Below are 12,088 nucleotides of genomic sequence, written 5' to 3'. Positions count from 1 at the left end.
CCAAGATGGCTGAGAGGTCCTTCAGGGTCCTGCAGGGAAGGTGGCTTGTGGGCACTTGCTATGAGTAGGCGCTGATATGCCTCCTTCCCTGCCTTGGTCAAAAAGACAAATGTAAATACAAATGGTACCACTGAAAACGTCATCTTGTCCTGCAAAAAAACAAGCTGCCATACAGCTCTATCAGCAGAAAAATAAAAAAAATTATAGCCCTCAGAAAAAGCGATGCAAAATAATTCCGTTTTCTATCAAATAGTTTTTATTGTGTAAAAGAGCCTAAACAAAAAAACATAAATGGGGTATCACTGTAATCATAGTGACCCAGAGAATAAAACCGCCTTATCAATTTTCCCACATGTGAGACATAAAAAAGCCAGAAAACAATTCCTGAATTGCTAGTTTTTGTTCATTCTGCCTCACAAAAATTAGAATAGAAAGCGATCAAAAAATGTTGTGTCCGAAAATAGTACCAATAAAAACGTCAACTCACCCCGTAAAAAACAAGCTACAACATGGCTCTGTCTGCCGAAATATGGAAAAATTATAGCTCTCAAAATATGGGGATGCGAAAACTAGTTTTTTTGCAGTAAAAGCAGCTGTGCTCGTGGTTGTAAAAATACGGGGAATGAAGGGAGTGCAGGGGAATGTCCTGTAGTTACCTTGAGTCATGGTGATGCCCCCTCTGCTGGATGTCCTCATATGAACAAGAGCCTGGGAATTTTTCCCACGCTCGAGTTCATATGAGGACATCCAGCAGGGGGTGCATTACTGCGACTCAAGGTAACTACAGGACATTCCCCTGCATTACATTCATTCACAACATTTTACAGACAGGAGTGACTGCATTAGCACAGCTCCTGGCTGTAAAATGATTTAACCCTTCCGGATGGATTTACATCGTGGGACTGACAGAACGACGGAAGGTATGCGATATTGTTGATTTTTTATTTTACCTTTTTTACAGGACGAGGGTCTTCAGGTGGATTACCAGTATAATAAAAATATTACAACACCCTGTGTCTTTATTTCATTAAAATACTTTTAAAAAATGTGTGTGTGTTTTATTAACCATTTCGTACTATTGGATAGGTGTCTGTTATGACCTGGTGGTTAAGGAGCAACATGGATGTGCTCTGGAGGAGGTGGTACCTGTACTGACCGCAGTTCCTGAGCTTAACACAACACTAGAAGTAGCCGTGGGATGTTCCTGTCACTCCCTAGACACCTCGTCACAGCCGGAGGACTAACTACCCCTAAAGATAGAAACAGGAAAGCTATCTTGCATCAGAGAAAATCCCCAAAGGATAGGACAGCCCCCACAAATATTGACTGTGAGTGGAGAGGGAAATGACATAGGCAGAATGAAACCAGGATGTAGCAAAGGAGGCCAGTCTAGCTAGATAGATAGAACAGGATAGAATACTGTGCGGTCAGTATTAAAAACTAGAAAAATCCACCACAGAGTTTACAAAAATCTCCACACCTGACTAAAGGTGTGGAGGGTAAATCTGCTTCCCAGAGCTTCCAGCTTAACTGAATAAATCCATACTGACAAGCTGGACTAGAAAAAACATAGAAAGTGCAGAAAGATTAAGTCCACAATAAGTGGACTGCAAAAGAACAAAGCAAGGACTTATCTTTGCTGAACTGGTCAGAATATCAGTGAAATCCAAGCAGAGATGTGAATCCAACCAGGAACCATTGACAACTGGCGCAGGCTGAAGGAAAGAACCAGGCTAAATAGCCGAGCCAGACAATCAGTGGAAGCAGCTGCTGACTACTAAATCCAAGAAGCAGCAGTACCACTTAAAACCACCGGAGGGAGGCCAAGAGCAGAACTCACAAAAGTGCCACTTACAATCACCAGAGGGAGCCCAAGAGCGGAATTCACAACAGTACCCCCCCTTGAGGAGGGGTCACCGAACCCTCACCAGAGCCCCCAGGCCGATCGGGACGGGCCAAGTGAAAAGCACAAACCAAATCGGTGGCATGGACATCGGAGGCAACAACCCAAGAATTATCCTCCTGGCCATAACCCTTCCACTTGACAAGATACTGAAGCCTCCGCCTCGAAAAATGAGAATCCAAAATTTTCTCCACCACATATTCCAACTCCCCATCAACCAACACCGGGGCAGGAGGATCAACAGAGGGAACAACGGGCGGCACCACATATCTCCACAACAAAGATCTATGGAAAACATTATGGATGGCAAAAGAGGCTGGAAGGGCCAAACGAAAAGATACCAGATTGATAATCTCAGAAATCCTATAAGGACCAATAAACCGCGGCTTCAACTTAGGGGAAGAAACCTTCATAGGAACATGATGAGAAGACAACCAGACTAAATCCCCCACCCGAAGCCGGGGACCAACACACCAACGGCGGTTAGCAAAACGTTGAGCCTTTTCCTGAGACAATGTCAAATTGTCTACCACATGAGTCCAAATCTGCTGTAACCTGTCCACTACAGAATCCACACCAGTACAATCAGAAGGCTCAACCTGCCCTGAAGAAAAACGAGGATGAAAACCAAAATTACAAAAGAAAGGCGAAACCAAAGTAGCCGAACTAGCCCGATTATTAAGGGCAAACTCGGCCAACGGCAAGAAAGCCACCCAATCATCCTGATCAGCAGACACAAAGCATCTCAAATAGGTTTCCAAGGTCTGATTAGTTCGCTCAGTTTGGCCATTAGTCTGAGGATGAAACGCCGAAGAAAAAGACAAATCAATGCCCATCCTAGCACAAAAGGCCCGCCAAAACCTAGAAACAAACTGGGAACCTCGGTCAGACACAATATTCTCCGTAATGCCATGCAAACGAACCACATGCTGAAAAAACAATGGAACCAAATCAGAGGAGGAAGGTAATTTAGGCAAAGGTACCAAATGGACCATTTTAGAGAACCGGTCACAAACCACCCAGATAACAGACATCTTCTGGGAAACAGGAAGATCCGAAATAAAATCCATGGAAATATGCGTCCAGGGCCTCTCAGGGACCGGCAAAGGCAAAAGCAACCCACTAGCGCGGGAACAGCAAGGCTTGGCCCGGGCACAAGTCCCACAGGACTGCACAAAAGAACGCACATCCCAAGACAAAGAAGGCCACCAAAAGGACCTAGCAACCAAATCTCTGGTACCAAAAATCCCAGGATGGCCAGCCAACACCGAATAATGAACCTCAGAAATTACCTTACTTGTCCATCTATCAGGAACAAACAGCTTCCCCACAGGACAGCGGTCAGGTTTATGAGCCTGAAATTCCTGAAGCACCTGCCGTAAATCAGGAGAGATGGCAGAAAGAATCACCCCTTCCTTAAGAATGCCAACCGGCTCAAGGACTCCAGGAGAATCAGGCAAAAAACTCCTAGAGAGGGCTTCAGCCTTAAAATTCTTAGATCCTGGAAGATACGAGACCACAAAATCAAAACGGGAGAAAAACAGGGACCATCGAGCCTGTCTAGGGTTCAGCCGCTTGGCCGACTAGAGGTAAATCAGATTCTTATGATCGGTCAAGACCACAACGCGGTGCTTGGCTCCCTCAAGCCAATGTCGCCACTCCTCAAATGCCCACTTCATAGCCAACAACTCCCGATTGCCGACATCATAATTGCGCTCCGCAGGCGAAAACTTTCTGGAAAAAAAGGCACACGGTTTCATCAAAGAACCATCAGAACTCCTCTGAGACAAAACGGCCCCTGCCCCAATCTCAGAAGCGTCAACCTCAACCTGAAAAGGAAGAGAAACATCCGGCTGACGCAGCACAGGGGCAGAAGTAAATCGGCGTTTAAGCTCCTGAAAGGCCTCAACAGCTGCAGAGGACCAATTCGTCACATCAGCGCCTTTCTTCGTCAAATCGGTCAGGGGCTTAACCACACTGGAAAAGTTGGCAATGAAACGGCGATAAAAATTAGCAAAGCCCAAAAATTTCTGAAGACTCTTCACAGATGTTGGTTGAATCCAGTCATGAATGGCTTGGACCTTAACAGGATCCATTTCTATAGACGAGGGAGAAAAAATAAAACCCAAAAAAGAGACCTTCTGAACTCCAAATAGGCACTTAGACACCTTCACAAATAAAGCATTATCACGAAGGATCTGGAATACCATCCTGACCTGCTTCACATGAGACTCCCAATCATCGGAAAAAATCAAAATATCATCCAAATACACAATCATGAATTTATCAAGATAATTGCGGAAAATATAATGCATGAAGAACTGAAATGCAGAAGGAGCATTAGAGAGCCCGAAAGGCATCACAAGGTATTCAAAATGGCCTTCGGGTGTATTAAATGCAGTTTTCCATTCGTCACCCTGTTTAATACGAACAAGATTATATGCCCCTCGAAGGTCAATCTTAGTAAACCAACTAGCCCCCTTGATCCGAGCAAACAAATCAGAAAGCAAAGGTAAAGGGTATTGGAATTTGACCGTGATCTTATTAAGAAGGCGATAATCAATACAGGGTCTCAAGGAGCCATCCTTCTTGGCAACAAAAAAGAATCCCGCTCCCAATGGTGACGAAGACGGTCGAATATGCCCCTTCTCCAAAGACTCCTTAACATAAGTCCGCATGGCGGCATGCTCTGGCACAGACAGATTGAAAAGTCGGCCCTTAGGGAACTTACAGCCAGGAATCAAGTTAATAGCACAATCACAGTTCCTATGTGGAGGAAGGGAACTGGACTTGGGCTCATCAAATACATCCTGGAAGTCCGACAAAAACTCAGGAACTTCAGAAGAGGGGGAAGAGGAAATTGACATCACGGGAACGTCACTATGTACCCCTTGACAACCCCAACTAGTCACAGACATAGATTTCCAATCCAGCACTGGATTATGTCCCTGTAACCATGGAAAACCCAGTACAACAACATCATGCAAATTATGCAACACCAGAAAATGGCAATCTTCATGATGTGCTGGAGCCATGCACATGGTCAGCTGAGTCCAATACTGAGGTTTATCCTTGGCCAACGGCGTAGCATCAATCCCCCTCAAAGGAATAGGGCTCTGCAAAGGCTGCAAAGAAAAACCACAGCACCTGGCGAATTCCAAGTCCATCAAGTTCAGGTGTTATGATCCTTAGTGGTTGAGGATCACAAATTACTCCAGCAAGGTGACTAAACATAGGACAAGCTCTAGGGAGGTGGTAAACTGGACTGACCGCAAAACTGAACCTATCCAAACACACTAGAGGTAGCCGGTGAACGTGCCTAAAATTCCTAGATGTCTCGAGCCAGCCTGAGGAACTAACTACCCCTAGAGAGAAAGAAAGACCTCTCTTGCCTCCAGAGAAATAATCCCCAAAGATATAGAAGCCCCCAACAGATAATGACGGTGAGGTAAGAGGAAGGCACATACATAGGGGTGAAAGCAGATTCAGCAAATGAAGCCCACTAATTCTAGATAGCAGAAAATAGAAAAGGGATCTTTGCGGTCAGTAAAAAACCCTTACAAAATATCCACACTGAGATTTCAAGAACCCCCGCAGCAACTAACGGTGTGGGGGGAGAAACTCAGTCCCCTAGAGCAACCAGCAAGTAATAATTCACATTTTAGCAAGCTGGACAAAAAACATGATGAACGCTGATAATCAGAAAATAAACAAACAATAACTTAGCTTGTCTTGGAGAGACTGGGAGCAAGGTAGTCACAAGGAATCTGAAGAGCACTGAATACATTGATAGCAGGCAAGGAACTGAGTATCCAGGTGAGTTAAATAGGAAACCAACCAAGGATAACGAACCAGCTGATGCAGCCAACCTGCAGAAAGACAACACTACACAGTACCGCTAGTGACCACTAGAGGGAGCCCAAAAATAGAGTTCACAACATCAGGGCAGCGCCTGAATCCACAAATGCCATGACAGAAAAGCACGATAATGAGCAAATCAGGGTCACAGATAAGAGAAATTTAGGCTGTACAGTACTGATTGCAACAGACCTAGTGACCCTCTTAGTACGCTTAGGGCAATCAGAAATAACATGAGCAGAATCACGACAAAAAAACACAGCATATTCTGGCGTCTGAATTCCTGCCTTTCTGCTCTAGTCAAAATCCTATCACATTGCATAGGCTCAGGACTCTGCTCAGAGGATACTGCCATATGGTGCACAACTTTGCGCTCGCGCAGGCGCCGATCAATCTGAATGGCTAGAGACATAGATTCGCTCAAACCAGCAGGCGTGGGGAACCCCACCATAACATCATTAAGGGCTTCAGAAAGACCCTTTCTGAAAATTGCTGCCAGAGCCTCCTCATTCCATTTAGTGAGCACAGACCATTTTCTAAATTTCTGGCAGTATAATTCTGCCGCTTCCTGACCCTGACACATGGCCAACAAGGTCTTTTCTGCATGATCCACAGAATTAGGTTCGTCATACAATAATCCGAGCGCTTGAAAAAATGCGTCTACATTAAGCAATGCCGGATCCCATGATTCAAGGGAGAATGCCCAGTCCTGAGGGTCACCACGCAGCAGAGAGATGACAATTTTAACCTGCTGAATGGAATCACCAGAGGAACGGGGTTTCAAGGCAAAAAACAATTTGCAGTTATTTTTAAAGTTCAAAAACTTGGATCTGTCCCCAAAAAACAAATCAGGGGTTGGAATTCTAGGCTCTAAAGCCAGAGTCTGGACAACATAATCTTGGATACTCTGTACTCTTGCAGCAAGTTGGTCCACACGAGAAAACAAACCCTGAACATTGATGCCAGCACCAAAATCCTGAACCACCCAGAGATTAAGAAGAAAAAAAAGACAAAACAGGCTGCAGAAAAAAAAATGGCTCAGAACTTCCTTTTCCTTCTTTTGAGATGCATTTAATTCATTTTTGGCCAGTTGTACTGTTATGACCTGGTGATTAAGGAGCAACATGGACGTGCTCTGGAGGAGGTGGTACCTGTACTGACCGCAGTTCCTGAGCTTAACACAACACTAGAAGTAGCCGTGGGATGTTCCTGTCACTCCCTAGACACCTCGTCACAGCCGGAGGACTAACTACCCCTAAAGATAGAAATAGGAAAACTATCCTGCATCAGAGAAAATCCCCAAAGGATAGGACAGCCCCCACAAATATTGACTGTGAGTGGAGAGGGAAATGACATAGGCAGAATGAAACCAGGATGTAGCAAAGGAGGCCAGTCTAGCTAGATAGATAGAACAGGATAGAATACTGTGCGGTCAATATTAAAAACTAGAAAAATCCACCACAGAGTTTACAGAAATCTCCACACCTGACTAAAGGTGTGGAGGGTAAATCTGCTTCCCAGAGCTTCCAGCTTAACTGAATAAATCCATACTGACAAGCTGGACTAGAAAAAACATAGAAAGTGCAGAAAGATTAAGTCCACAATAAGAGGACTGCAAAAGAACAAAGCAAGGACTTATCTTTGCTGAACTGGTCAGAATATCAGGGAAATCCAAGCAGAGATGTGAATCCAACCAGGAACCATTGACAACTGGCACAGGCTGAAGGAAAGAACCAGGCTAAATATCCGAGCCAGAAAGACAATCAGTGGAAGCAGCTGCTGACTACTAAATCCAAGAAGCAGCAGTACCACTTAAAACCACCGGAGGGAGGCCAAGAGCAGAACTCACAAAAGTGCCACTTACAACCACCGGAGGGAGCCCAAGAGCGGAATTCACAACAGGTGTCATAATTGACGCCTCTCCATTATTAATTTGGCTTAATGTCACCTTACAATAGCAAGGTGACATTAACCCTTCATTACCCCATATCCCACCGCTACATGGGAGTGGGAAGGGAGTAGCCAAGTGCCAGAATAGGAGCATCTTACAAATGTGCCTTTTCTGGGGTGGCTGGGGGCAGATGTTTTTAGCCAGGGGGCCAATAACCATGGACCCTCTCTAGGCTATTAATATCTGCCCTCAGTCACTGGCTTTACCACTCTGTTGGAGAAAATTGTGCGGGAGCCCACACCAATTTTTTCCGCGATTTAACCCTTTAATTTAATAGCTAGAGCGCACAAATTTTGCACAAACACACTACTAACATTAGTAGTGTGGAATATGCAAAAAAAAAGGGATATGAGATGGTTTACTGTATGTAAACCATGTCTCATATCATGTCGGGTTTGGGAAGGAGATAGCAAAAGCCGGCAATTGAATTACCGGCTTTTATGATATCTAGCGCTGTATGAAATATATATATTTATATACCTATTCTATGTGTAGACATTTATTCTACGTATTCGATTCTATTCTGTCAGTGTGATTTTACTGTACACAGCACTGAATTGCCGGCTTTTCTAGAGAACACCGGTGCATATTTCTCGCAAGTCACACGCATGGTCCGTGTGTAATCTGTATTTTTCTCGCCCTCATAGACTTTCATTGGTGATTTTTTTTACGCAATACGGTGCCAAACGCAGCATGCTGCGATTTTCTACGGCCGTACAAGACCGTATAATACGGATCAGAAAAATACGGCAGATAGGAGCTGGGCCATAGAGAATCATTGTACCGTATGCAATCCATATTTTCTGCACCTCTCATATGTCCGTAAAACTCGCTAGTGTGACGCCGGCCTTATAATGAATGAATCCCTCAGGGTTTCATCTAAATCATGTCACTGAGAGATTTAGATGGAAATCACAAAGTAAGTGCTCAGCGTAGATCGCCGGATAAATGTGATCCCAAGCGTTATGTAAAATGTTCCCAATAAAACTTCAACTCAATCCACAAAAAAAACAAGTCCCCACTCAGGTCTGTCATCTGTTAGCAGAAATATAGAGAGCTTCCATGTTACTTTTAGTACAAAGGCTCTGGAAAACGTACTGGTCACTACAACATACTGGTCACTAGAACGGCAGTTTGCAATTTTCAGTCAGCAACATCCACTGTTGCTTGTTTCTGGAAAACACTCATGGAGTCAAAATCGTCACTACACCTGTAGATAAATTCCTAAAGGGGTATAATTTCCAAAATGGGGTCGCTTAAGGGGAGATTCTGCTCTTCTAGCACTGAACGGCTCTGTCTATGGAGTCCGCAAACTATTCTAGGAAAATCTGCGCTCCAGGAATGCAAATAGCGCTCTGTCCCTCCCAAGTTTCTCCGTATGGCTAAGCAGTACTGTACAGCCACATATGAGGTATTTCTACATTCAGAAGAAATTGTTAGACAAATTTTGGTGCCATTTTTACGGTTTACCTTTGTATGAAAATGTATATGTCTGTGTTCAGTTTTCATCATCAGTGTTCAGGAAGGATATAATGGAACTAGAGCGAGTAAAAAGGAGGGCAACAAGGTTAATAAAAGTGATGGGGGAACTTCGATACCCAGAGAGATTAGCAAAATTAGGATTATTTAATCTAGAAAAAAGACTACTGAGGGGCGATCTAATAACCATGTATAAGTATATAAGGGGACAATACAAATATCTCTCCAAGGATCTGGTTATACCAAGGAAGTTGATGGTCACAAGGGGGCATTCTCTGCATCTGGAGGAGAGAAGGTTTTTCCACCAACATAGAAGAGGATTCTTTACTGTTAGGGCAGTGAGAATCTGGAATTCCTTGCCTGAGGAGGGGGTGATGACGAACTCAGTCGAGAGATTCAAGAGAGGCCTGGATGTCTTCCTGGAGCGTAACAATATTGTATCTTACAGTTATTAGGTTCTTTATAAGGACGCAGATCTGGGAATTTATTCTGATGGAATATAGGCTGAACTGAATGGACAAATGTCTTTTTTCGGCCTTACTAACTATGTTACTATGTAAAATTTGGGGCTAACACACAATTTTGCTGGTAAAAATGTAAATGATTTTTTCGTCACTGCTAGTGATGAGCGAGTGTACTCGTTGCTCGGGTTTTCCCGAGCACGCTCGGGTGACCTCCGAGTATTTGTTAGTGTTCTGAGATTAAGTTTTCATCACGGCAGCTGAATCATTTACAGCTAGTAGCCAGCCTAAGTACATGTGGGGGTTGCCTGGTTGATTGGGAATCCCCACATGTAATCAAGCTGTCTAGTAGCTGTAAATCGTTCAGCTGATGCGATGAAAACTAAATCTCCGAACACTAACAAATACTCGGAGGTCACCCAAGCGTGCTCGTGAAAACCCGAGCAACGAGTACACTCGCTCATCACGAGTCAAGATGATCACTGCATCCCTAGATGAATTAATTGAGAGGTTTAATTGGTGGGGGGTTATGGCACCTCACACCACTGCAGTAAAATCTGCACTTTATTATGGCGCTACTTCCCTTCTGAGCTTTGCACTGTGCCTCTAAAGTAGTTTTCGACCACATATGGGGAATCGGTGAACTCAGGAGAAATTGCACATCAAATTTTTCGGTTCATTTTCTCCTGTCACCCTTGTGAAAATACAACGTTTTGGGCTAAATGTAATATAATATATTATATAGTATATTACAAATATAATATATTATATTTTATATTTTCTAGAGGGCAATTTTACCATCTAGAGTGAACAAAGGGAGCATTTCACTTTTGTAAAGGGCACAGTATAGGGACAGTAAGAGGCTCCTTGCTTTTTTACCACACAGCAGGTGCCGAAATAGGGACAGCAGCAGCTCAGCATTGGGGTATCAGAAAGATGATTTGTTTATGCATGCTGGGAATAGAAGGGAAGGTGCTGGAAATGTGAGAAGTCAAATGTGTCTTTGATATAATCTATGCAGACGAATTTTGGCAGGAAGAACGTGTGATGGCGGTCTGGGCCATGTCAAAAAGATGAGAAAAGCAGACGACTCCATAAGAAAGAACATCAGCTGTAAGTCACCATCTTTAGCTGTACTGAAATCTCTTATCTGGTCTGTAGGACTGGTATCTACCACTATATGTCACCATATAGGAGACAATATATGTGTTGGTTTTTGTATATAGGTTTATTTTCAGTAACGGCCTGGCCAACTGCTGAGGTTCTCCTATACCCATTATTAAAGTCTGTCACTCTAGCTGTAATCAGGGTTACCTGGTTAGGGGCCCCCGCAGATGTTTCACAAACCTCCTACCACCGAGCTGAACCTCTGTCACCTGTCCATGGGTTTTGTGTGGTGTTGCAACCCATCCCTATTAATTTCAAAGATGACCTGCAATACCCACACAGCTCATGAACAGTTCTGGCACCGTTTTTAAAAGTAAGGCGTAATGTCTTTCAATTTGTTCACAATTCCAATATGCCTTGGCTTGAACAAGTGAACTGTGTGTACAAGTAGCTTATTCTAAAAATATGCACAACTACATCAGAATATTATTTACTTCTAATAAAATTTTAATTTCACTTTTATCTTTATAAATATAAAAATTTATAAAGTTGTGCATATAATTAGATATTGAACTGATCAAAGGTAAATGTTAAAAGTAAAGAATAACTTTATTTTATGTTACAAAGCAAATAAAATATTGGCTCTGTGCATGGTATTTTTAGAATGTGATGTAATTTACTCTCTAAGATCCTTTGTGTTAAGGAGGATCCTCATAGGACTAGTCAATTAAGTGAATGCCCAAGAGAAGAAATTGATATTTTCTAGACCTGCAGCTTATATCTCAAAAGGATTAATTAGATTGCATTTACATTTTTCAATAAGCTAATAGTTTTACTTAACACCATGCATACCTCAGAGAATAATTAAACTCTTGAAAATATTTATTTACATGATGCCATTATGTAGACTGCTGTCCTCAAGTTACCTTTGTAGAGTAGATTAGTTTTGAAAATATATTAAAATGTGGATACATATAGCATGATAGACATATAGATAATACATGATAGATAAATAGATAGATAGCTAGATAGATACATAAAAGATAGGTAGATGATAGATAGATAGATAGATAGATAGATAGATAGATAGATAGATAGATAGATAGAACAAAAAGCCTGACCAGCACCTCAATATAGTGTGAACAGATGTCCACTGCAGTGACCGCATAACTTGCAAAAAAGAGGGATGCAGCAGCACTCTGTAGAGACCAATATGAATGCAAACAAAATCTAACATGATTGCTGAATACACTGTATTACAAAAATGCTTACAAAAATTAAGGTTCTTAGCGCATAACTTGGCCAATTCATGTGAGCCCATCAACTGCG

The sequence above is a fragment of the Ranitomeya variabilis genome, chromosome 1, assembly GCF_051348905.1.
Source record: "Ranitomeya variabilis isolate aRanVar5 chromosome 1, aRanVar5.hap1, whole genome shotgun sequence".
NCBI classification, from domain to species: Eukaryota; Metazoa; Chordata; class Amphibia; order Anura; family Dendrobatidae; genus Ranitomeya; species Ranitomeya variabilis.
The sequence above is the reverse complement of the archived record's forward strand: the minus strand, read 5'-3'. Positions refer to the sequence as shown.